The sequence below is a fragment of the Apteryx mantelli genome, chromosome 3 (genome assembly GCF_036417845.1).
Source record: "Apteryx mantelli isolate bAptMan1 chromosome 3, bAptMan1.hap1, whole genome shotgun sequence".
In the NCBI taxonomy this organism is placed as follows: domain Eukaryota; kingdom Metazoa; phylum Chordata; class Aves; order Apterygiformes; family Apterygidae; genus Apteryx; species Apteryx mantelli.
The window spans coordinates 35,657,672-35,684,403 of record NC_089980.1 but is presented as its reverse complement, the minus strand read 5'-3'; the positions used below and the strand labels follow the sequence as shown (position 1 = coordinate 35,684,403).

Genomic DNA, 26,732 nt, shown 5'->3' with positions numbered 1-26,732 from the left:
TATGACACATTTGCTTCTATTCTGAACACTGTAACAAAAAGCTGCATGTTTTAGGTAAATCTAATACCACCACCAGCCTGGCCAACATAGAATTGTCTGTATTGATTAGCTGAACAAGTCGAGAGATGCTGTGGCAAACCTATAAAGATTGTGTTAATTTATATTGCTTATTCTCAAAGGTCATTTCAAAAATCATAAGTAATACAGGCTGTTCTGGGTTGCAGACTAGACACAAAACACAGAGGCAAGGCGCAAGTTGAGTTGTGGTTTTAATTCTATTTTCAACAGTTTACATGTCTTAGGACTCTAGCAAGCAAACAAGTCCACCATTGAATCCAAACCAGCATAGATTCTGCATAGCTCAGCACAAAGAAGTTACAATATCTGAATGGTATTTTTCACTTAAGTAAAAATAAAATTAGAAAATAACTAGTTGCCTGGGGGAAAAAAAAAGAAGAAAAACCTTTCTCTTAACGTTTTAAACAACAGCGACCTTTGCATACAGTAGAGGAGTTAAACGGCCAATTGTGTGATAGCACACTTCCTCACTCTCACTCTAATCCATACTGTAAATCAAAACAATCTCATAAAAGGTTAAATTACTAAAAACAGTGGCCCAATGGAAGTGTCATGCAACCAGGAAACCAGCATGACCATAAAAAGAAAACGAGGCCGATGGCAACCATCATAATGTAGGACCGAATCAGAAACGCTAACATCAAAGACTTGTTTCTGTTCAAGTTATAACCCCTATGATTTTTGTCTGTCCTCCCCACCCCCCAAGACAGGAGTAGGCCCTATAACCATCCCTGTTTCAGTTTCTCTCTTTCCAGCTATGGTTTCTTACAGTAACTTGTCTGTCATTGCCCATGAGCTTAAAGAGAGCACAGTATAAGCGGCAGGCATCATGTATCTGCCCCCAAGATGCAAAACTCTTCCCTGCAAGAGGGCATTTTGGTGCAATCTAATGCAAATTCTTAGCTCGGCAGAGGCAGGACAGGTAAAGAACGTGGCCAAAAAATTTCTGCAGAATTAAAAAAAAAAAAGGATAATCTAAGACTGCCCAGTGGCAAAACCCGATGGCCACAGGAGCAAGTTTCTGCCCGGCTCCCCGCGTGAGGGAATCAACTTCCCAGCTGACCCCAAACGCAGGGCCGACACCCCCCGCCGGGAGCAGCCGATGCCGCGGCCCCGCCGCGCCGTCACGGCGCCCCGGCCTCCTCCCTCGCCCCTCGGCGGCGCCCCCTCCCCCCCCGGCTCTAACGGTCGCGGCACGCGGCGCCGCCGCCCCCTCCCCCCCGCGCCGCCGCCCGGGCGGGAGCCGCGGCCCCGGCGGCCCGCGGCATGGGGCGGCGCGGGCCGCCCGCGGCACCCCCGCGCCCGCCCGCCCGCGGCCCCGGCCCCGGCCCCGGCCCCGGCCCCGGCCGCGCCGCTGACAGGTCGCAGCCGGCGGCCCCGGCACCTGCGCCGCGCCCGCAGCCCTCAGAGGAGGGGCTGCCGCGGGGACCGCGGCGCGGCGGGGCAGGGGCGGCGGCGGCGCGGCGGTGGCCCGGGGGCGGCGGGCGCCCCTCGCCGCTCGCCCTCGCCCCGCCGCGGGGCCGGGCGGCCGCAGCCGCGGCGCCGCCGACACCTTACTTCCTGCTTCGCTACCCAGGGCCAGACCCATCGCGGCGGAGGGATCCCGTCGCCGCCAGCAGCCTCCTCCCCTTTCTGCTTCTGCTTTTTTTTTTTTTTTTTTTCCTCCCTCCTCTCTCTCTTTTGCAAGAAAATAATTTGACAGCGATTTGCTGACACCGGGATTTTTTGCATCACGGGCGAGGGACAGGCGAAGCGGCGAGCCCCCGCGGCAGCGCGGCGGCGGGGGAGGCCGAGCCGAGGTAAGTGCCGCTGCCCGGGGCCGCCCCCGGCGCGGGCGGCAGCAGCGGCGGTGGGGGGCGCCCCCGCCCGCTCCATGTGCCGCCGCCGGGCCGGTGCCGCGCCGCGCCGCACCGGGGCCGGGCGGGGGGAGTATGTTTCCTGGCGGAGCGATATTTGTTTACAGGATGAGCGCCGTACTGTAAGTAAAGTAGGGCCGAGCAAAGGCAGCTCTGTAATAAATTAATATTGCAATTGCTCCATCCACGCCAAAAAAGAAAAAAAAACTGCGCCCAGCCCCGCCAGGTCCCTGCTCCCGGCTCCTGCGTGCACTTGTTGCAGACTTAACGCCAGGTAGGCAAATGCTTAGCAAGTTTCATTTTTGCATTAGCTAGGGCTTCGCTTAAAAAAAAAAAAAAAAGTTTGCAGTTCACTTTCGGTCTGTAGCGCCGAGTAGGCGAGGCCCTGCCTCCTCCTGCCGCCGCCGCCGCCGCCGGGCTCCCAGGCGCCGCGCGGGGCGGACGGGGGGCGGCCGCCGCGCCGACCTGCGCGGCCCGCGGTGGGGGGCGCCGCCGGCTCGGCCCGGCCCCCGCCCGCCCCGGGGCAGCGCGGCCCGGCCCGGCCCGGCAGCCGCGCGCAGGTCGCGGCGGGCGCGGAGCCCGCGTGGGGCGGCGGCCGCCCGGTCCGCGGGCGCGGAGCGCCGCCGCGGGGGAAGTTGTCAAAGCGGCGCGGGGGGCCGGGCCGAGCCCGCGCCCCGCCGCCGACGCGCGTGGCGGGGTCGCGCGGGCTCCCCCGCGCCGCGCCGCTAGCAGAAATGCGCGTGAAGTGATTTCGGTGTAAATCACATCGCTGCTGGCGAGGTCGTCCTGGGATCGCTCCCGGAGCCCTTCCTCCCCTTCAGATGACACTGTTGCATGTGGCCCTTTAGCAGTGTGAAATTTCCTTTTTTTTTTCTCCCTCTCCCCCCGGAAAATAATATATGGGGAGTTGGTAACTGTCACAGTGCAGACTACTTAATTTTTGTTGTTGTTGTTGTTATTCCCTCAAAATATGTGGAGTAATGAACAAAAACTGTTAGCCAGATGTTTAAATACCAGAGAGATGATTTGCAAGTAAAATTAATTGGCAGTTAACCAGTTAATAAATGGATAATGCCTACTCATCCTTCTGCTGACTTCACAGATCAGTTTTCATGTCTGCTAGTCAACTACCCAAACTTGAACATGCAAGATGTAAACTTACTGATGTTAATGTATTAGTCCAGTAAAATCTGACCTGTTCTTGCTGTCCCAGTCCATAAACACTGATCAGGATTCCTGTACTTGCTGGTGGTGTTCATGGATTCTTACAGACTAAAATAATAGCAGCAAAAGCATTAGAAAATATGATGACCCATAACTAAACTATTTATGGAAAATGTTGCAAAGTACTTAACTGCATGATTAATGTTTTTATCCCCAGTGATTACCTGCTTAAAGTTTTATATCTCTGACAGCTATAATTTTCCTGTAAGTATCTAATGGAAAGAGGGGAGAGTTCACTTAGCAAGCTTGGGCCTTGCTTCTCTGCTGGGGCCATCCCACTGGCTGTGTGCATCCCAGCTTGCTCCCTGGCCTGCAGACTTCCCCTCACGGACCTGCCAGCTTTCCATGAGGGTGCACTGTTGTGATGAGTTGACTGTCCTTATAATACTGGTGTGGGAATGAGTCGTTTCTGTGTGTGGTTTTGGTGTGCACAGCTGTTTGCCATGATTGGTTACATACTTGGTGGTCTTGTTTGGATGTTGAATTGGATCAGAACAGAGCCATTTCTTTAAATAAGACACAGCTGTCTAAAAATACCTAACACGTATCGCTTTGTTACCCGAGTGACATGGCACGGTGCTCCCTGGTGTGTTAATTCTTTTTCCTAAGGCGTAACCAAGGTATATATTAAACATCAAAAGTGCTACTTCATCAACGCTCCATGTATGCACATATGGCATGGAAGTTAAGTCGTGCAGCTTTGTAACAAACAAAAATAAGTTGTGGCAAAAAAACTTATTTACAAGTAATGAGAATTCAGATAAATAATTTTTCCTTTTCATATGAAAAAAACACATGCTATACACATTTTTCTTCTATAACTGATCATCTGGCGGTTTCCATTATATGTCTGCTTTGGAAAAATTAAATGCTTTAATGTACCACACTCACAGGTTTTGGTGCAAGTAAGTACTTTTATGATCCTTTCCACTATGATTGATAAGCAGCTTATGTTTCTGAAGTTGGGAGACTCCCAAGAAGGAACTGAACAGCATTGTCAGTGTGGTAGTCAAACCAGCGCTTCTTGAAAAGCCAAAAAACCTCAAATACAAGCAATATGACTTTAATGGAAAAAGCTAATAAACACACTGTACAATGAAAATTGCGCGTGAGTACAGAGCGTGGAATGAGGCCCTCAGCGAGCTGAGAAGGGCGCTGCCAAAGCGCCCCAGTCGCAGCGTACGTGCTGCCATTGGCTCCGCAGGGGAGGGCTGGGACTGAGGGAGCCAGGCAGGGGTCCTGCCTCCAGTGTTTACATCACTCTCAAATGGGCCAATGTTAGCATAAATAAACCACAACATGACTAACCTCTTTATCTGATATTGACTCATGCTGTATTTAGATAGACTCAAAAAGTCTTCATTTCCTATCCATTTAATTTTCTTGATCTTTATGTTACTATTGATCACATGTCTCTGAGAGTATTATGGTACGTGTTTAAGACCATAAAATGAGTCCTTGTTTCAGGTTTGTTTGACTTTTTTGTAGCATTCATCCAGCCTAGGTAGGAAGAAAGAATTCCTAGGTTTTAAACTCTAAATTCCATTACTTTCACTTCTTGTGGTCATTTTAATTTTTCCAGTGATAAAGCGATTTGCCATTATAAGTTGAGATTAGAAGTTAGCATCAGGTTGGAAGTATGAGAAAAGCATAAGAAAAGCACTATTGTAATGTACCATAGATTTCATAAAGCTGTATGAGATAATATTTTGCTAGGAATATTTTAAAGTGTTAATTTTGTGTTTGTTCTAATCTACCAGGGAATATGTCATTTAAAAACTTACCTGACAAAGTGTTTGAGAAGGCTTTCTTCTCCCTTTCCCAGTTCTGTAATGGGACAGTAACAGACTGAGGAAGACAGACCCTGGGATCTCTAATGTCATCGTAAGATTATGGTGTTGGAAGGTGATTTTATGTCTCTTTATGATGTGTCATAATAACTTGCAAGATAAGGTAGTTTCATTTCAGCTTCCTTAGAATTCCTTTTTTTTTTTTTTTTTAAAGCAAGAAGTGTTTTATAGATACAAACTAATTGTTGATAGGGAAACAATATTCTCCCCCGCCTTACATATTTTTGAGGCTGCATACCTTCCAGTGAAAAATTAGGATCAGAATTATATCTTTTCTCTCTCTAAAACACTGTTTGATTCTTTTCCCTCTCCTCCACCTGTAAGGTGTAAATAGAACCATCTCTACGTGCATATATCAGTTCTGTCTGGTGTTGCTTGTAAGCACTCGATTATTTACATAAGTCGAGCAGCATGAGTAGTCACATTGACTTCCATGGCACTATTTAGAAGAGTAGAATTAGTGTGCATTTGAGTATTTGCAGGATGAAGGGGCTGGATTTGAAACTAAAGAATTAAGGCAGCAAATTCCATACATTTTGCTGCATACAGAGTTATAAAACCTCTTCTTAACTTGTCTGGCCCTGAGAAACTTATTACTGTAATCAATTGCAGGGTTGTGAGGGGAAATCAGGCCTTCTAAGATAAAGACAAAAATAGCACATTCAAATATATTTTAAGAAAGGCTGTTCTTCCCTCAAAGAGTATGCCTGAGCATAGTTCAAAGAACAGTGGCAAAAATTTTGTTTTCTTTTTTTTTTTTCCCCCCCCTGTGCTTGAAACCAAGCAGATTTAAGAGATACATTGAATTTGCTTTTGAATGGCACGTGTTTATGCACAATGTTATCTGGTAGTATTTGGGAGGGTATCCTGAGATCCCTTAGACCTTGAGGTGCTGAGAGCCTTGCACCCTCTCCTTGCATCTGCCATTACGCACTAGGCTCTAGGTAGTCTGCAGTCAGGCACGGTCAGGAGGATGAATTAGGTAACGTGCTCAGTCAGCAAGTCATATTGGTACTTGTTCTTGTTGGCTGTTGGTTGCTACATGCAAAAAGAACAGAATATTTTTGACGGCTTTTATTTTCTCTGCTTGTGCCTTGGCTGTCCCGTTGCAGAGACCCATAGCGAGGTCCCGCGTGGTGGCCGGGGTGTGTGCATTCACCTAGCCCTGCTTGAGGACAGGGACTTGAAACAACATCAGCCCTTTGTTCAGTGCTTGAGTCCTCCAGGCAAGTACAAAATAGGCCCCCACTTCTGAATAATAGTTTATCCTTTAAAAATGTGTACCTAGTATTGATCAAAAGAATCGACTTAAGTCCAGTGACATTTTCCTGCTTTTTTCTAAAATTCTATTTCTGAGAGTTCTATGAACAGATCTGTTGAAAGAAGAAAGACATTGATTTGTGTGAAGAAAAGCTAGAAAATGTGATCACGTTACAACCTGCTGCTTTAAAAACTGGAAGGCAAATCTGGAGTTTGTGTTACTTTCTTCATGAGAGAATAATGATTTGGGTGATCTAGTGCATGCTTTTAACGTGCTGTATTACTTATTTTATAATAGGGATTTTTTTAGATTAAACTCTACATATTACAGTGAGGATGTTGCAACGTTTTGGATGATTTCTGTAGTGTTAGGTATATTTTGAGGTTCTGAGTGAAATGACTTGTGGTTTTAGCTTACTCTATAACAAAGCGTAATATGTCTCACAGAAGCAGCCCACCTAAGTTTTCATAATTGATGGATGAATTGCTCTGGAAAGACCCAAGATGCTGATATGATGTAGACTCAAAAAGTAGTTGATCTTTTTAGTTTGTCTTTCTCCAATTTACAATTCAGAAATCTGTTAGAATTTTCTCTGAGTTCCTGATCTTCAGCGTGCCATCCTCAGCCCAGCTGTGCCAGCGCGGATTGCTCTCAGGGCACAGGAACACAAATACTGAATTCACCTGCCCCACCAACAAGACATTTACAAAATAGCCATTGTAGGCCTTATCAGAAATTTTTTGATGTCTTTTTAGGGCAGCTAGAAAATGGTTGCTCTCTTTCCCCATCTTCCCCTCGTCAACTGCTCTTTGTAAGATTTTTGATAGAGACTGCATTGTGATATGTCCTTGAAGTGCTGTGCTGCAAGGTTTTGTTTTGCTTTTTTTTCATCCTTCGTGTTTAGACTTCATTGCCTCTATAGCAAAGCAGAATTGTTGTAGATACTCTTTTTTGATATTTGGGTTTTTTGTGGCAAACATCTTTGTGTTCGCTAATGAGGAAAAGCTTTGTCTCAGGTATGTTAAAACTGCAAAAATAGGGATTGGGGAAAAGATCTCCCCAGCAAAACAGGTACAAGTAAATTGTTAAACTATCAGCAGCTCTGTCTTAAAAGATGCCTGATGGTGAGAGATTTTTGTTCACGTTGTCCGGTTAGAATGACTCCTCCCGGGTTTCTTAAAGGACTGGATCTGTTTGCAGTGCAGAACTTATATCGGCTACTTTCTCTTTAAATAGAAATAAATTCCTGAATAATTTCAGCATGGGGCTGTGAAGAACAAATCTTACCCAACCCCATGTAGCAAAGGGCTATTAAATTTAAAATCTGATAATGACTAGAGTTCTCTACCTTAAAAAAAAAAAAAAGTTGCTTGACTCTTGGCCATAAAAGATGCTGTACAGACCCATTTTTGTCTTTGTTCTCCACCACCCCCCCCCACCCCACTATTTTCATTCATGGGGAAGTTTCATTTCCTTTATTTATATATTTTTAGTGTGTGTGTGTTTGGGGGTGTGGGGGGAGGAATGGAGGGAAGTCTGTGTTCTAGTTTTTATATTTAAAAGAAAAAAATCTCATGTTGATGTATTTAAACATAGCCTTAAATACATTCTCCCCTTTAAACCAAAAATTCTTCTGGTAAAATAGTTCATGTTAGGGGGGTGTAGTGTTTTGCAACAGTTCTGTATGGATAAGAGTCCTCTTTGAGCTCCAGTTGTACTAGCAGAAATGTGCTTTTCCCAGTATTGTCATGTTTTACATGCCAAATCAAAACTAGAAATGCCTTTTCCTGGAAGGGGCTCTATTTACACTTGGAGGGTTATGCCAATTACAACTATACGAACAAAACTTTAAAAAAAATCTTACACTTGACCTCAATATTAACTTCTTTTTCCTAGCAGAACACCCACTACAAACCTTGCATGTACTTTTGGACAGATCAGTGTGGTAAACACTACAATCCTGTGGTAGAAATGCATATAGGCACTCTTGCAAGATTACGAGAGTCTTACGCATTATGCTCTTAACTGAGTCCTAGTGAAATGCATGCTGTTATTGATAGAGCTTTTTTTTTTGCCCTCTGCTCTGCGTGCAGAACCGAATACAACTTATCGGTGAGCAGGAAGTGTATCATGAAGTATACTGTTCATATGCTAAAATATTTTCTCTTAATTAGTGATCCCATGTACTTTAATTTTGAGTACAATTTTAAAATCCTGCAGGTTAGGAAATACTGTATTAATTTGTGAAAGTTTGGAGGCATGAAATAGGTTGCTATTAATATTTGTTTTGGTCACAGGCTAAATATTATTTATTCTCTTTGGACAATGTAGCAATGCATGAAGAAGGAGTAGGTAAAAGGGATTTTTTTGGCAAGAATCTGTAACTCATAGCTGTTTCAGTAGGATTGCTTCTAACAATTTTGTAAATTGAGCTTGTACCATCAATGCTACATCTCTACTACCCTGCTGTCTCACTTTCTGGTGATAGGGAAGATATACTGGTGGAAGATCCTGTCTGTAGCAGAAAAAAAACAAGTAAATAATATCGTAGTTATTTCATATGCAAATTTCCTAGTTATTTACTCTTTTTATGAAGATAGGATTTGCTTTGTTAGCAAAAAAGTTAGTTTATTAAATAAAAAATAGGTGCTGACCACTCTTGAAGTAATTCACATCTGCTACAAGAATTAATACTTAAAAGACCCTACATAGCTAAGTTGAGCTTTCTTTTCCCTAAAATGTAGGCTGCTGAAGTCCTCAAATGCTTATGGTGCTGACTTTGAGTTCCTTAAATATCTTCCCAATTGTTTCTTTTTGGCCTGCTTCTGTTTCATTTTGTCTCGCCCTGAGTATCAGAGTTGGGCGTACCTTGTGGAGAAGTGGCCCTCTTTGAGTTGGATGCACGTCACCTTTAGCAGAGACAGAGCATTGCATGTTTCACTCTCTCCGAAGGCTGAAAGCATCACATTTGCAATGGTACCTTGACTGCAGAGAATCTTTAAATAAATACGAGTTCTGTGGCCTTTACCAAAGCTGTGTCTGCTGAGCATAGGAGGCTATAATCATCTGAACCACAAGTTTACATTATGTATAGCTCAGCATTTAGCACAGCTGTTTTGTTGCTGCTTGTACCCCTAATGTATCAGGGAAGGAGGGGGAAAGCAGTTCAATGGCTAAACCACTTGCTCCTTTGGGGTTTCTCTTTTATTTTTTTTGTTACTTTTCAAAACTTATATTCTGTGTTGCAAAGGAACACTTATGTATTCTGATAGAACAAAATAAATGGTTAACGTTAACCTGCATTGAATGGTGCAGCTTTGCAGAAGCGTTGATGCTTCATATGTCTCTTCAGCATGCCATGCAGTTCAAATTCAAGCAAAGGTCTCCCACATGGTTATTTGCATGTGTCCTCCTATCTCTGTTTTGTATCTGCAATTTCAGAATGTGCTTCCAGAATTATTTCTGTTCATTTCCAATCATTCTTCAAAGATAACTGGTGAAAACCAACAGGCTGGTTGTGATTTTACAGCAGTAGAAGGTAGACAACTTTGATCTCCTTGTAAAATGAATTTTCTTCATGTGTGGGCTGGGTGTGTAGTGTGTTGATTTAGTTTTTATTGATCAGTGTAAAAACGTGAATTCAGCATCACAGCAATGATAATAAACAAGTACTTGCAGATATTCTAATGAGTTCCTGGCAAAAATAGGGCAGAAAACAATCTCAAGAGATTGACATGCTTTAGTGATGAGATGCTGAACCAGGATACTTTTATATAAAGGTTTGGGTGAAACTGTTTGAAGTTTTTACTTTCTTTGGCAACGCAACTGATGCGAGCAGTAGCATGTCAAGCAGGGCAGGATGCACTATCTTTTGTATTCAGGTGTCAGAAATGGCACTCTTGCCTCTGTCTGGAAGGACTTCCACCATCCTACTTGCTCCAAGATAGGACAGATTGTAGGAACCGCATGTCTGCTTTGTTAGAGGGTGTTTCTGAACACAAGCAATGAAGTCCTAATTTCCTTTCAGACTTTGTGTGTAGGAGTGCCCTGCGAACCATCCACATGTGTTTCAGTAAGCCTCCATGGCAAAGCAGCAGGTACAGAGGGGAGTGGAGGGGAGGAAGATTTCTAAATGAACAGACCATATATGCCTGGAAGAGTGAGATTCATATTCATAACTAAGTTAAACCTGTATTTATGAGTATGATAGGGACATATCTCCATTTAAGATGGCAGTAGTACTTCTAAGCCAAAATATTTGCAGAAACACAGGCAGGTAGCTTGTCCCACTTTCTTTCATTGATGCTGTGTGTTTCCAAGACTGGAAGAGACTTCTGAGTGATAGTGATGGACAGTAATTCTCTATATTTTTTCATCAGATAAACTTGTTTTATGCTGTCAGAGTTCAGTAAACTACTATCTGAGCTGCATGGATCATGATGAAAAAGTGTTGCTGCTGCCTGTGTGTGTGTTTGATAAATGAGAAGCAGAATATACCTGAAAGAAGAAAAGTATTTTTTCAGGAATATGAAATTTTGAAAAAGCTAGATCATAATGAACTTTAATACTTTTCTAAAGTTGCTGGTATTATAATGAAAAAGCATGAATAAGAGAATATGCCTTGCAGGTAAAATGGAAAAAAAGGCTTCTCCATTTATATGCTTGAAAACCAAAAATGCATTGCAGAGGATGAATTTTACCCTTCGTTTCGCTTGTAGTAAAAATTAGCCTTTGAAGTTAAAAACAGCTTTAGATTTAAAGAATAATACACCTGAAAATGGAGGTGCACAGAAAAAAGATGTAGTGATAAATCCTGTTTTGTTAATGAAAAGTACCTATGTTAAGCCAAATGTGGCTACCTGTATAGTGAGGTACTACTTAATATGATCAGGGATGATAAAATAAGGCCCTAGCAGATTTTCATTTCAGCAATTTTCAAATTTCAGAAGAAATTTTAATCTGAATATTGAATGCACGTATATAAATGATAGACTAATACCACAGAATTAGAATAACTAATGAAAGGAATGATACTTTCTTGCTTAAGATCTCTTAGCATCCCTAGGCTAACTACGTGATCATTAGTTAAAGTAGGGGTTCATTAAAATAACATGGGCTCGTCTGGTTTTAAAGACTAGCTCTCAGCCAGTAGGCGATGGCCCAAAACTAATAGGGTTGCAATGCAGACTTTGTGGAAATGGTACATAGATTATTACATTAAGCTGATTGAAGGAAAGGCTTCTGTTGGATTAAGTGCACTATGTATTGGGCCAGATTTTTCAATTTTAAATCATCTTCAGCAATGTCTGTTCATACTGTAGTCAGTTGAACTACTTGTGTGACTGAAAGGAGGTACAAGACTGCATCTTGATATTGATATAGCTCTTAGCTGTAATTATTATGTTCTGTAATTATTGTCGTCTTCTAGTCGAAGAATTCTAATCATAAAGTGGACGATGCGCTTCAGTTACATAAAGAAAATCCTTACATTTAAGCCCCTAAATTTAAAACATAAACATTTTTTTCAGGTAGAGCTTTTGCTTTTGGGTTATTTCTGGAAAATCCGTGCTGCTAATTATGTAAATTGCAAGAAATGAAAAAAGAGAACAAAAGAGCAAGGCATCTTATTTGACTTTACATTTGAGGAAACCTTAAAATGTGCACATTCTAGTTATCTGTAGTATGTGTCTGTGTTGTTCTGCTACTGTTTTTGTTACCAGTAAACCAGATCACTTAAACTTGTCATTTCTTGTACTCTTTGTGCAGCTAGACTATCAGCCAAATGTTGGAACTAGGAAGTTCTTTCAATAGCAGGGTCAGTTTATGCCCACTGGAAAGACTCTTTTTGCAGGGCTCCTTCCTTGGAGACACAAAAGGTTCTTGCTGAAAGAAAACGTGGGGTGTTGGTTTGTTTGTTTGTTCTAATTTTTATGGTGCTGTGTAGGCAAGTCAATGTTGTTTTAGTTCAGTGCTGTACAACAGCAATAAGTTCTTGTACCTGCACCTATTACCTATTAAGGCAATAAGAATTTCTTCTTGAATTAAGTGAAGCCGGATTTCTGATCTGTTTACAGATCAGAAAGAAGAGAATGGAAGAAGAAGTGGTGTTCAAGTGAATGAACAAACTTTCAAGCTGACTCACTGATGCATATACAGTATATGCTGTACAGATTAGTCACCACTTACTGTAAATCTTTCTTTATGGTGCTTGGTGGACATGTGGCTGTATCAGACAGCAGTTAGCTGGCTTTGTAGACTGGGAATTCAGGTAAATGTTATTTCCACAGTATTTGCACATTAAACAACAACAAAAAACACAAAACCTGAAGACATGTAAATTACCGAGCTAAAGGCAAAAGAAATCTTTTAGTTATCTCATGGTGTTACTATCTTTCTTAATCTGAGAAACTAGTAGGAAAGCAAATAAATTATGCAACAACTTTTTTTTTTTAATTTAGAAACCTGTGCTTACATGTTATTAGTACTCAGCAGTGTTCTGCCCTGTCCTGTGCAGGTTGGTTTGACTTTTTTGTGTTTTTTTCATCAGGTAGGTTTCAAGCTGCTTTAGTGTAAAACACCAATTTACATTATGGTAACAGAATAACAATTACATGGAAGGATATTTGTCTATTAAAAGCACTATTTTCGTTTGCCAAGTAAAAACTTAAGGAAAATTACCCTCCAGGTTAAATTTTCTCATAAAAGTTCTCAAGTTCTAAAATTATTTACTGGTGTAATAGGTATGCGTAGCACTTAAGGCAAAATTTGTATTTAAGAAGTTGCTTTGGAGGGGCAAAAGTGTTTTTTTTGTTTTAAAAAGTTTGTAAAGACTCTTGTGCAGCCTTTTCTGAGTTACCCAAATACAGTAACTGTATGCTTTGTGCTTTCTATCTTTTCTTTCAGTGGCTTCTTTTCTATTTGGCTGAAGTTTATTTTCCTTTTAAATTTAGCTGTGTATTTTTTTAATTCTTAGATACCTTTCCTCTCTGATCTTAACCTGTTTCAGTTGACTTTTTTTATCTGTCCTTAGAGAATTGTTCATTTCAGATGCAATTGTACCAAAATTCCTTTAGAGTTATTACAGCAAGATTTTTTTGATAGTTTGTTTAAAATTACTTCCTCCCAAAAGAAAAAAAACAAACATCTCACTGAAGAGTGAGAACCAGACTCTGCTGGCACTGTTGGGTGGGACTCCACTGAAGTTACATGCCTCTACAAGTGGTTTGGCTCAGAGTTCTCAAAGTGATCTGATCTGTAGTAGTGTTCAAGTCCTCTGAAGAGAGGAATGAAGGCTGAAAGACAGTTATTAAATTTTGGGTTATCTCACACCATTTATTTGAAATGGAGGCCAAACAGTTTACATATCTCTGTATCTTGGATATGAAAAAAAGATTTTTTTCTCCACTAGCCTTTGTATGGAAATGACATCACAGCTTATGTCAGCCATGCTAAATTCAGACCTATTTCTCCTCCCTGCTGGATTTTTAACCAAGTGTTAGCTCTGTGCTGTAATTCTTTCCCTACTGACTCTGACACATTGATAACGTCATCTTAAATGCAGTTATGGCCTTCTGAATTTTGTAAGATGAAATGTGAGAATTAAACATCTGGTCTAAAGCCTTTTGAAATCAATGGGAAAGTAATTTAATTCATTTCTGTGTGCAGAGTCAGAGCCCCCCAAATACTGTACTGTTTCTGGGGTCACTGATGCAGAGCATGTATGGCAGGGATAATGAGTTGTCTTTTTGCAGATATGTTGTACAGGTGATCTGATCTTGAGTTTGCTGTGTTGTACTGTTGCGTAGGTATGTCCTCTCAGCACTGCTGATAAGAAATGCCCATATGAGGTTGGATAGGTTTTTGAACTAAAGCTAATACTCTTAGATGTTGTCTGAATGTCCCCTATGAAAAGCCAAGCTCTGTAATAAGGAGTTAGAATATGCCACATTTCCACAATAAACAAGAATGTCTTCAGACTTTTCTTCTGGGGTTCAAACTATGGCTGCTGCTGTGGCATGTGTGAAATGGAGACATGGGGGTTTTCTGTAATAGTTTGAGGAGCTGGAAGGAGGGAAACAGAAATCAAATAGAAGTAGACATTTTGAAAAGTTGATTGCTGCCTTCTTTGTTCAAAAAGCCATTTTAAAATAAATCACTTTCCAGAGGAAAAATAAATATATTAAAAAAAGGGAGAAGTGTGACGTTGAATTTATGCGCTCACATGTAGCAGGCTTGGTGCTACAACGATGATAGTACCAAGTGCATGCAGAGACAAAGCAAATGGATAATGATCTTCCTGGCTCTTGTGTGTCTAAATTTCCTGCCATAGTGTCCTATATGCAGAATGTCTTTATTTATCTCAACTATTTGGGGAGATCTAAGACAGTAGGGGGGAGACTGATCCCAATTACTTTAAAAATACAGTGAAACAAAAACATCCGTGGCTACAGTGGACATGGGGAGATTTCCATTCTCTTTCTGGTTTCACCAGCTGTGCTCTGCTTTGGGAGGAGGGGGAGAGGCCTTTAGGTCTTGCTCAGCAGGAAGGGTTGCATGAACAGTTTTGGATCAGGCTCTTGGTATACAAAAGTTACGGATATCCATTCATGTGCTTTGTATTTTTGGATGTCTTTTCTTGCTTAGCTTTTCTTCTATAATAGTCACCTAGAAATGAATGCAGGAGGAAGTACCGAGAGATGGCCATAAGAGAGAAGGAGTGTGCACACGCACACATCTGAATACCAGTACCAGACACTGCCCTGGAAGAAATCTAGGCCACATGCTGACCTTATCCAGTACATTTGTTTGAGTGGTAAGTGCTCGCACATGCTATGGGGTGGCCTGTTAGAAAAATCTGGTAAAATTATTTGTTTCTTCTAGAGTTTGAAAGGAACGTTTTATTGCTTTAGTTATTTGTATAGCCGTATACTGTTCCTAGTTTCTTACATATGTTCTAGTAATTGTCAGTAACAGGTGCTTGCTAGCTGAGGTAGAGCAATATTTAAAAATCAGACTTCTAATGGGGGAAAAAATTTGCATGAATTTAGTATCAGCAAAAAGGTCAGATTGAAAATGTTGACCTCTAAAGTTCACGTTCGTCACAGAACAGCAGCACGGTTGGTGGCGGTGCAGGCCCTTCAGCTCCATGGTTCAGTTGCAGCGATGTGACTTTTGAGAAAGAGTCAGTAGTTCTGGTTTGGGGTCTGCGTACCTGGTTTGGCTGAATCTAGGAAAAGCAACATGCCTTTTGGTGTGTGCACCAGCCCAGAGGAACAGTATTGGACATGTGCTCACCACTGCTTGGTGACTTTGCTGGTATGGACCGATGGGAGACATGAAATAAAATCTCTGTGTTTTGTTGTCTGCCACTGTTTGACCCCACTTTTCTCTTTATGTACAGCCAAGCATCCTGATCTGTTTTGGTCATATTCCTAGTTGCTATTGCATTGTATGCATGTGTATTAGATCACCATTGGTTACCACCGTGGTAGTAAATTTTGATCTTGCTTCTCTTTCCACCATCTGAAAAAAAACATCCACTGAGAGAAAGATGTAAGTCACTCTGCACTTGCAATGATGCAGCTGTGTCCCCTGAAAATCATTTCTGGGTATTCCGTGGCCTGAATCCTCCAGTATCCCTGATATTTTTGTCACACTGTCTTCACATCTCCATAAATGACTCTCTTAATTGCCATGCCCTGTGAAAATCAGTTGGGGAACTTTTAGCCAGGTGTAACAGATTTCTAGTAGACAATTCAGAGGTGAAGTATTTTACATTTCAGTTTGTCAGTGCCCTTAAAAATCTTTTTTGTTTTTTTGCATTTCTGGTTAAGAGCTAATAGAATATAGAGCACATATGGAAATGGCAGACGTTGTTGTTGGGTTTTTGAAATTTTTTTATTGTTCTTGTTTCTAAAATTAAGCACACAGGAGTTCACAGGATCCTGCAGAGAATTCGAATGATATTGTACAGTCATGTGTCCAGGGAATCTTTTTAATGCAGTCATATATATATAATGATCAGAATCCATATTTAAAAAAAATACACTGCAGTAAGGAAAGATGAACCAAATGGGATAAAGACATCATACTGTTAAATAGCTATTATTATACTAAGTGAAATGTTTAGGTTTTGCTGCCTGCATTCTATTGTGCTTCCTTTTTTTGGTTGTCCTTGTTCTTCCCTATGTAAGAAAATAACTTGTAGTAGCAGCCATTCTGCTTATCCTTAGAAATATGTTGGTAACTGAAAATTGGATCACATGACCGAAGTATTCCCTCTCTGTGTTAGAAAAATAACAGTGTCTTTCTCATGTAGGTGGATTAGAAATCCATTACACTGGCATCCATGTACACAAGTAGTGGAATTATTATTCTGACACTGTAATATGTTTCTAAGTTCAGTTATAGAAGGAGTAGTGATCTGACAGCTTGACCGCAAGTGTGTTTGGTGATATTCACATGGGCATAGTTGGTTACAGAATTTGGGTCAGCAGAACGGTATACTGATGAGCTGTCTGACACAGGACCGTAGAGGCTCTAAGACTTGTTAACTGTATTAAGTTATGTTAGCTGTTGCTGTATTTACCAGTTAAAGAAAGCATAAAAACTTTACTGAATGATTTTACTTTTTAATCTCTTGAGCCTAGACCTTAAACTGCTACAGGACTTCTTCCTTTTTGAGATAATTTTGATGGCATGTCCCATACCACTCTAGAGCAAGTTTATTTAAGTCAGACACTAAAGTCAAATTTATGCTTTGTAACTGAAAAAGATGTACAGCATGTGATATGACTGTATTTAATATTCCTTTAATTGTTTCTGACAGTAATTTTAGTAAAAATATCTTTTTATATATATAATATGTATATAAAATATATACATATACCCTGCAGCTCTGAAAAACAATGAACATACACACGTATGCATTATATTGCAATAGTTTTCCCATGGGATTTTTGTTATTGTTGTCCTTCTCACAAATTGCAAACCTGTAATTTTTCATGTGCTGTTCTTTGGCCCTTTCTGCCAGAGAGGCTCAATCTATCATGTTAAAAAAATCAATAAAAAGTCTAGAGGTTTATTTATAAAGTAGAGCATGGAGACAGGGTGCAAAAATTCCATTAAAATGGCAGTTTAGCGCTATATCTCTTTGGGACTAAGCTCATGATATTTTAAACTTAAACTATTAAAATTGTTACAAGAGTGCTTTTAAAATACCACAAATCACAGCAAAGCTTTCCAGTTCAAACTTGCCTTTATATAATGCACTAGAATTCAGCTTATATATGTTTTTGGAATGTCTAATGCTGGCCTCAAACACCATTTTAGCATCCATTTTAGAGCTTTGTTATAGTTAATAATCTTACAGGTTTTTGCTCAAGTGAAAATACATGGATGTAACAAATCAGAATTTATTTTCCTTCAGAAGCGTGAGCTTGTGTATGTCTTTGTGCAGTTGCAGCTCTGTGTAAATTAATTATTTCTGAGAAGTCTATAAGCTTCTAATGTAATTCATCAGAATTGCTTGGCTTGGCACACAATACTTTGTTAGAGGAACTTATAAATTCAGGTGACTGGGTTATTTTATTTCATAGCAGTTTTCACCAGTGATGTGATGGTCATCTACTCCATGTTTCCTATCACAAAGAAATAAATGTGCTCCTGTGATCATAAATGTGATGCTGAAGAGTTTATGGGATTGTATCCGTATTAAACCTCTCAAATAGCAGAAACAGTGTATCTGAAGTGGAACCTCCACCCTCCCAATATCTTTCTGACTTGTTTTATTAGCCAAGGTAGACTGATCTTGAAACTGTTGAGTTTTAAATACAAAAGGCTGTGCATGGTTTTATGTTGTGTCAGTTTTTTTCCTGGGATGGGGAGAATTGTTTCTAACGAAAATACCCTTTTTTATTTCCAAAAAAAAAAAATCCCCAAAAGATGGTGTACTCTTATTTGGGTAAGAAGAGATCTGTATAATGTGGGGTTTGAGGTTTTCTGTTTTTTAATCTCTAATGGAAGTTTGTATAACTTGAAAGATTATGGAACTGAACCAAAATCAGCCTTTTCAATCTCTGGAAGACAAAGCAGGCCGTCAGAGAGCAGAGCTCTCTGTGAAAGCTGTAGGACTAGGCTACGTCAATGAATGTGAGAGAAGGCAAAAGAGAAACTCCAAATGACCAAACATGTCTCTGAGGTATAAATATGTGCCCTGTCACACAGTCGGATCCCTGCGTACAACTGAATTACCCAGCCCATCATTTCTGTTATTCATCCATCAGCATTTTCTTTTCATAGTAATTCACAGTCTAGTTCTACCTCACTTGTTGTCTGTCTTTGCTTGTGTACATTTTCTCATTCCTGTCTGTATTAAGCTGGAGTAAAGTAATGATCCCAGACAACTCAGAAAACCAAAAATATTAATATGGCCCTTTTGCTGTTGAGTAGCATTAGGATCTTAGTCTGTGTAATTACCATGCGGTAGGAAACTGGAAAATTCATGCTGGTGTTTGGAAAGTGGAGACTCTAAAGGAAGACCGTAAAAGCTTGAAAAATAAATATTTTTCTGTTCATTTTTCTAAATGAAAGCAGCTAAAATCTATTCCATAAGGTGCTTCTCCATTTGAAAAGGAAAGCGTTTAGCCGTGTTATACAACTTTGAGTATAAATGATAGTTAGCTTTCCCACTTTTGAAAAAAATACCCTCCATTAGTGAGCGTAAAGGAAAATAGCATCAGTGGGGAAAATATAGCTTCCTGTGAAGCCTTACAGTCTGGGGTCACCAGTCTGTCAGAAACCAGGGTTGTGGGTGGGTTAACTTGATTTGGCCAAATTGTGATTGCTGCCAGCTGAGGTTGGCTTCCCCAGTCGGCTCTTCTGCCCAGGGCAGAGCCCCCTGTTGGGCTCTCCCTGGCTGGAGAGGAAGCAGATTGGCTTTCTTGTGTCTGGGTGCTTGTACTGTGCAGTGCTCTTGTGCCCAGAGTGATGCAAAAAGCCACAAGATAGGGAGGGAAGCTGGGAAGGTGATAAAAGGTATGGCAAGGAGCAAATGAGAGAAAGTAACACACACCATGGTATCAGGCTGAGAGCTTTCAAATGCAATCATTAGGTCAGGGTGCCGCAGTGTTGTGGTGATCACTCAAGATAATTTAGAAAGGATGATGTTCCTGAAGGGAAATTAGGGTCTCCTCCTCTCCTCTAGGAATCCTGCAGCCCTTTTTTCCTACCCTCAAGACTTCTTTAGAAGTTATTCCCCTGGCTACTCTTCCAGCAGATTGACTGGCAGAGTAGCTGTCTGCTAAGCTTTTAACACACTGTGTTTTAGAGCATTGATTTCCATTTCTCCTCTTTCTCTTGTATGTGGACATGTTCTCATTCTAGCAGTAGGATTTTTTGCATAGTTTCCTTTCAGTTGCATGGATTTTTTTTTTCTTTTATTGTCTTATGTGAGTGATATGGAGGTGTGAGAAAAGTAGTTTTTTATAAAATGTTTGCACTAGGGTAGGCCTGCTGGGCTCTGAGTATTACAACATGTGGTGTGCCAGTGCTGTAGCACTATTTCAGGAGTGGATCCTCTTTTTCAGTAACAGCCACTCCTTTGCTCAGCTCCTCTTCTTTCAACAGGCAGGACTAAATACTGTGTTGCTATGACACCTCTTTTTCCCTCTGTGCCTGCAGTTGTAGTGTTTCTTTTTTGTCTCCTCCTCCCTGGCGGGACATGTGGCAGAGGATGTGGGACACATTGATTACAGAGAGTCTGAGCAGCTCATTGCACCTGCCATGGCCTGAAAAACTACTGTCAGGGAGCTACGTTCATGTTGGAAATCTGGGCAGGTCTGGCAGGGTGCTAGGACAAGCAAAATGGCCTGTGACGGAAAACTTGCTACTTGTCTCCTTGCCTGCAGTATTGGCCTTCTGCAGGTGCTTCTTGTTGAACATGGGTCATTTTTGGTGTGGTCATTGAGGACAGCAGGCTCGCAAGGTGTGTTGTCCCAGCACTGCAAGTAGCCAGCTGGTAATTTTTGCAGTCAGTGAAATCTTTTGGGGTAGCCTTGAAGAGCTCTGATGTAGCTCTGGATCAGAGTCAAAATGAGCACTTCAGGTTTGCCTGTTGAGTAGGTGGTGATGGCTTTAGCTTCTGAAATTCCTTCAGGAACAGGGCAGCCTTTTGCTTGCTGCCCACAGGGCAATCCGCTATTAACTGTGTCGCCCTTCACAAGTAGTAGTATTACAAGCAGATGACAAATCCGTGGTATATGGAAGGAAGCATGTCTGTGGTGACTATGCCTGACAACTTCTGTTTGTGTGTCTTGCACTTCATTTACGTTATTTTGACCCCGTACTTTGGCAGGGGCAGCAAAAGAGTTTCTATTCTCCCTTAGCCATCGCTGCACCATCTGGCTACTCAGTCTTTCTCTGTCACTTTCTTCTGAAGAATCAACAGATTCCCCACAAGTGGGGACAAGATGATGAATGAGCTGTACGGATACTTTCAGTGGTGTTGGTTTCTCTTGCTCAAACACTGAAGTCCACTGACTTTTTTTCCCCTCCTTTCCTTTCACATTTGGCATCAAAAGAAGATTCCCCAAATCAGTTGGACAGGGACTTTGCGACTTGATTTATGTTTCATTGCATAGTCTTCCTTTCTAGGGTGGGAGCATGGTCTGGCTCCTAAAGAATTTGAATGTTCCACCTAGCAAGTTCTCTTATTACAGAGGTTTGGGACATGGTGATCCCCTGGGTCTCTTCTGCTTTCTTCATGTGAAAAACAGTGTTTTTTGTGGTTTTGCTGTAGGGAGGTTGTGAGTTTTAGGATGTTGTATGTTTTTTATGGGCCCAGATATTCTTTGGATCTTTCTGAACTAAACAGGTATCATGTAGCTGCTGGTGACTGGAGAGGACTGTCCTTCTCATGGTCTGAGCCCTTCTAGATCTGTGTTTTTATTTTTGTGACACCGACTCTGCGAGACTTTTGTCAAAAGTCACCATTTAACCAAAGCGGTGAAACTTTGTTTCTGACTTTGGGGAGTTTCCCCACCAAATCTGCTGGTTTTGCCACTTTTCCAGGTTGTGCCTCCATGCCAGCACTGGCTCTCTGCTGCATCTAGGGCCAAGTCTGCAACAAGCAAGAAAGGACTCTCTAACCCTTTTTTTTTTTTTTTTTGTCTGAAGAGAGGAAGTGGTAGATGCCAATCTTTCTCTCTCACACATCCTTCCATGCGCATCTTGCTGATGGCCACCCAAACTGTCCCCTCAAGAAACTATTCCACCATGACTAATTTCCTGGCTTTTATTTTGAAAATGTAGTCATCAAAGCTTGCACAGATCAGCTGATGCAAGTTCCATTCTGCTTTGTATAAGAAAACCTAGAAAGCGTAGTTCTGGGAAGAGGTACTGGAGATGTTTTTTGTGATACGAAGACAGGGAGGGAGGGACATTCCTGTGGAATGGGTACTCCTCCTCTTTTAAACTCACTGAGCCTGGGAATCTGATAGTTTGGATTTCTTCCATACCTATTTCTTAAGCTTTGTAAAGTCCTTTGAGCTACTTTTGTATGTGCAAATGGAAAATTCTGGTATTGCTGCATACGCATAGTCAAGGTCTAGAGGACCGTGACATAATGTAAAACCAGTGCTTTGGGCTTGAATTAGTCAGGGGGTGGGGGAGTAGTGAATATTCATGGATTTAATAAATTAATTGGTGTATCTTGATTTCAAAATGAAGACTAAGTGCATTGGGAATAGTAGATGCACACTCTGCCAGGTATGAAGACTAACCAAGATTATAATTGTTAAAAATTAATACTGTTAATTATAATTCCATAAAAGCTCTCTGTCTGATTGGTGAGATGATCCACCTATGTAATAAATATTGCCATATCTTTCCCTTGCTGCTTATACAAATACTTGTATTAGGAATATTTTGTGGATGCTATCATTTATGTGACTCTGTATCTTGGGCATAACTCTGTTAGTTAAACTTTCTTGAAGAAATAGTTTAACTAACAGACATACATGTATTAACACATGTATTTAGCCAAATTTTAGGCATTGTTTTCCCAGCTATAAAAATGCTCGAGTTAAGAAAAATATTAATTTTTTTCAGCAAGTAAATACTATTCCAGGAAGATGATTTTTTTTTCTTTGTTGTTGTTGTTACTGTTTTTTTTTGTTTTGTTTGCTTGGGGTTTTTTTAGGACAACTTCTAACTTGCTAACTGAATAAAAATCCTTGTTTGAAGTGTTAGTGATTTGGTAATGTAGGGTCAGGTATTTATATTTACTTTAATGTGTGCTGCTTGTTTAAAAACAAAAGCCTAGTCTGCATTTGGTATATGTACAACCGTAGGTGTTGTAAAATACAAAGCACTGTGTAGAATAACAAAGTAAACTTTTGTTTACTAAAGTAAACTTTTGTTTTGTTTTTGTAAGTTTACAAAAGTAAACTTTAATTGTAATAGATTCTCTGAATTAGGTGACGTGCCTGAGGAAATGAACATGACAGGTCCCTCCTTAAAATCTGGGCAGTTCAAAAGCTAGCAGAAGTCTACTACAAGCATCTTTTAAGGCTAGTACAGTTTCAATATCTGAAAACCATTATTAATGGGTTTTGCATTTATTGACAAAGCTGTCAATGCAGAATAATTTTACTGAACATCGTGGAGTTTATTCAGATCTTCATCAGCGAACAGCTATCTGAAGCTATCTGTCACTGGCTGGAAAAGCCAACATAGTTCTTAAAAACAGTGGGGAAACTAGCTGTGCATTAATCGCAGATAACGGGGTTCTTGGGTGTTTTTTTTTTCTTTAATTAAAAAAAAAGTCTCCTTTTCAGACAGATTGTTTCCTAGAAATGCTAGGAGAAATGGTTAAATAAAGTTTCCTGTTACCAATCTTATTAGTCTTAGCATTTGACTCCGAAAAAACAAAACAAAGCCCACTAGCCTCTCAGAAGCCTGACCAAATCCTTCAAATACCCTCTGCTTTACTACAGCTACCCTAATATAAACAAGAGTGAATGAAGTTCATATTTTTGGCCTTGTCTAGAGCAAAAAAAACCCTTAGTATTTTGGAAACTGAAAGAAAGGGGGGGGGGGGCTCTGCTGTTTCAGTGTGGGAACTGAAAGAGAAGCAAAAGGATTTATTATAAGTGTTCTGAGAACAGGGTTGGTAAGTTTCCTTGAGCCTTTGATAGGACAAAACTAGCTTTCTCGCAGTGAACAGGTTTTAAATTGCTTAGCTCTTTAGGAATTGGTTCCTGTCATTGAATTTGAGGGAAAGTTAGTAAGTCAACAACCTAAAACAACATTTTTTTTAAAGCCCTACACCAGTGTAAAATATTTTAAGTATTAAAAAAAGGGGGGGGGGAAGCAGCTAGTCATTTTTTCTTCTTTTTTTAAAAATTGTCTTGCAGAGATATAACAGCAAGCTGTGAAATGGTTGTGATACTATCTTGACTTCAGCCTGTATCGAGATTCCACTTCAGGGAGTGCAATCGTGCAATAAGCTGCCTAGTCAAACATTTCTCAGTTGCAGCATGCTGGATGCAGAAGCTTTCTGAGGCATTCTCTTAGTGGGATATTTTGCAGGATCAGGACCGTGGATTATTTTCTTAATATACTATCAGTGACCCTTGACTGAATACAGTAAAGAAAAAAAAAATTACATACATACCCCTAGAGGCATAGCAAATAAAAAGGTAGTTCACCTTTTATTTTAACTATTGGCAGTGTAGGTTTTATGAAATCTCACCAAATCTGTTCAATAGAAATTCAAACAGACTTGTTCCGACTTCTTCCAATTATCACAACATTTAAATGCTGTAATGCTAGTGATATATTTCTTCTTTAAGAAAAGTGAAGAGAGGCAGCAGGAAGTGAGGATGTAAACGGCACATACTTCTCAGAAGCAAAAAGAAAATGACATAACTGTTTTTCTGACTTCAAGCAATCTTAAATTTATGTAGCAGTTTTCACTGTATTAATTTCTTGAAGGAAAAATGTATATATTCCACAGTGCTAATGTGGTCATATTCCTAACTTTTTACAGTGATGCTTTATACAGACACATTATAGTAACTACTTTGAAATGGTTTCTGTTTTATTAAAGACCTGATTAGCTAGGAGGGAGTGGAAATTATACATTTTAATAACAACAAGTACTGGTAATATTTATTTTCTTTTTTTCCCTGCCCATTTAAATATCTTTTTCTTTCTTTTATTTTTATGTGAAGTTTGTGTGTGTGTTATTCACTAAAATCTTAGTATATGAGATAGTTGTAATTTAGCATTTTGTGTAATAATCCATTTCAGCAAAAGTGTTGTGGGTTTTTTTTAATCATTTAGAAGCAAACAAGATAAATGTTCTAAAAGTCCTGTGTCTGCAATCCCATTATTTTTCTTTTGAAATTTTTACTTGCTGGTATAATTCTTTTCAAGAGGGTCTGCTGCTTTCTGAAAAAAAATGATGCTCAACGAATACCATGGGATAATACAGAAGCCTTTGTAAGATGTGCACTGACCTACCTAAGAAACCCAAGAGAGATAATTACAACCTTTCTTAGTCTACATGCAAATGCACTTTGCAAACGTTTTTCCATGCAAAGAATGCGAACCAGTTACATTTTGGAAACTATAGGTATATGGAAAATGGACTATAAAACAGATGCTTATTTCTGGAGATTTTTTGAAGAGTTCCAGATTTAAAAAAATATATATATATATATATATATTTTATGTGTATATCATATTAAATTATTAGGCATCTTTACTAGTGTGTAAGGAAGATTTATGCTGTAATGAAATATTGCTGTAACCTAATTTAGAACTTGACAAATCTGGTTTTATAGGGCTGAATTATAAGGGATACCTCATTATTTGAGGCGAAAGCTTTTATTGTTATTTTTGGCATCCTCGTCTCCTCTTTGCTTGGGTTGTGCTGTGTAGGAGCTGCTTTGGGCAAGAAGTCTCAGCTGATTCTTTTTCAAGGGAACTGTACAGGATGAAGTCATGATTAAGGATCACATCCTGGCAAGCCTTTCTAACCACATGTGGTCACTGATTTCAAGTTAAATGCTTACAGTCCTCATTGCTCCTCTGGGTAAGAAATGTAGATCTTTGGAAAAGCACCAATTTCTACCTTGTACTCAGACATACCTTACTGATACTCCATATTGTTATCAGTAGCACACCAAATTTAGCTACACAAAAATGACACATATACTGCTTAAAAACAATCTTTCCTTCTGTCTACAGATCTCATGATTGTCTCTCATTTTAAACTCTAACATGCTGTTGCATATTCTGAGTATGACCTCACTGTGACTTGCAGCAGACAGTAGAAAACATTACAAGAAAATATTATTTACTAAATTTAGGAAGTTTACGCAGAATTTTGAGTAGCAAATACCTCCTTGAGTGTTTTTTAAGACTGTTTGAATTACTCCTGTGTTGCTGTTTACAGGTATTGTCACAACTGAGAACAAAACTGAAAACAAAAGTTGTGCATTTGACTGAAGTGAATAGCAAATTTTAGCTGTAAATAATATGTCTTTATAGAGAAATGAGTTTCTAGTGTGCAGGGTTTTTGTTTCCCCTGCTGCCCTGGCAAGGAAAGTGGTTGATTTTAAGCAAATTGTACCTACTTGTAGCTACAACCATATATGCACACACAAGTGAGCATGTGACAAAGGAAAACAAGATGTGCAGTTCAAACTCAGCCAGTAAATCTTTTCAGAAACCTTTTCTGCTCCTTCCTAGGAGAGAAAAGTTTTACGCTGTGATCCTGTTTGTGTGTTACCCCTTGCCCTGCGGCTCCTTGGGCACTCCTTCTGATGTGTGCTTATCAAACTGGAGGAGGGAGACATTGCCAGATGATTTATGTGATCAGCTATAAGTAGCGGATTGAATGTTTACATTTAGAAGGAATATTCAGAATAACTTGCTCGTAAGCAAAGGTTTAAAAGTTGGAATATAAGCAAGAACGCTCAGTTTGGTGTGCGTTGAATATGTGCTGTGTTAGTTATGTGATTAGCTTTAGTTGTAAACCATTTGCTGAGTTTTAGCGACCCTGATGTTTAGTCTTTGCCCCCCCATTTAGACATCAGTAGCCAAGTGTTTTGCCTCTGTATTTAGCCTTAAGTTGCTCTTTTTTTTCTGATGTAGTCACCAGATCAAATTATTTATAAAATGAGGACATCCTTTTGGATTTCATATGTAAACAGTCTTAAATATGTGCGCAGGCAGAGAGATTCTTGTCTGTTTATCCATGGCTGAAGCACAGATATTAATAAATAGTGTGTTTCCCTCTCAATTAATAAATAGTGTGTTTTCCCTCTCAAACTTCATTTAAGTTCTCTCTTTAAGGCTCAGATTTCTTCTCTAGATTACTTGGAGAAATACTTCCACCTTGCCCTTGATCAAATTACTAGTTGCAGTATGTCTCTGCCACTATGATTATTTATT

The 26,732-nt window shown here is 40.2% G+C and overlaps 1 protein-coding gene across 4 annotated transcripts in view; it reads left to right on the top strand.

Annotated features, from left to right (window-relative positions):
• The first annotated feature begins 1,791 nt into the window (after positions 1-1,791).
• The window catches only part of TRERF1 (transcriptional regulating factor 1), a 103,627-nt gene continuing 78,686 nt past the window's right edge, over positions 1,792-26,732 (top strand). Inside the window, exon 1 of one of the 4 annotated variants that reach the window (XM_067293120.1) lies at positions 1,792-1,877. The gene's annotated coding sequence lies outside the window, so the exon portion shown is untranslated. Of the gene's footprint in view, positions 1,878-1,973; positions 2,209-15,060; positions 15,082-26,732 lie in introns of those variants that run through there. The other 3 variants (XM_067293118.1, XM_067293119.1, XM_013949802.2) reach the window with 3 other exon arrangements.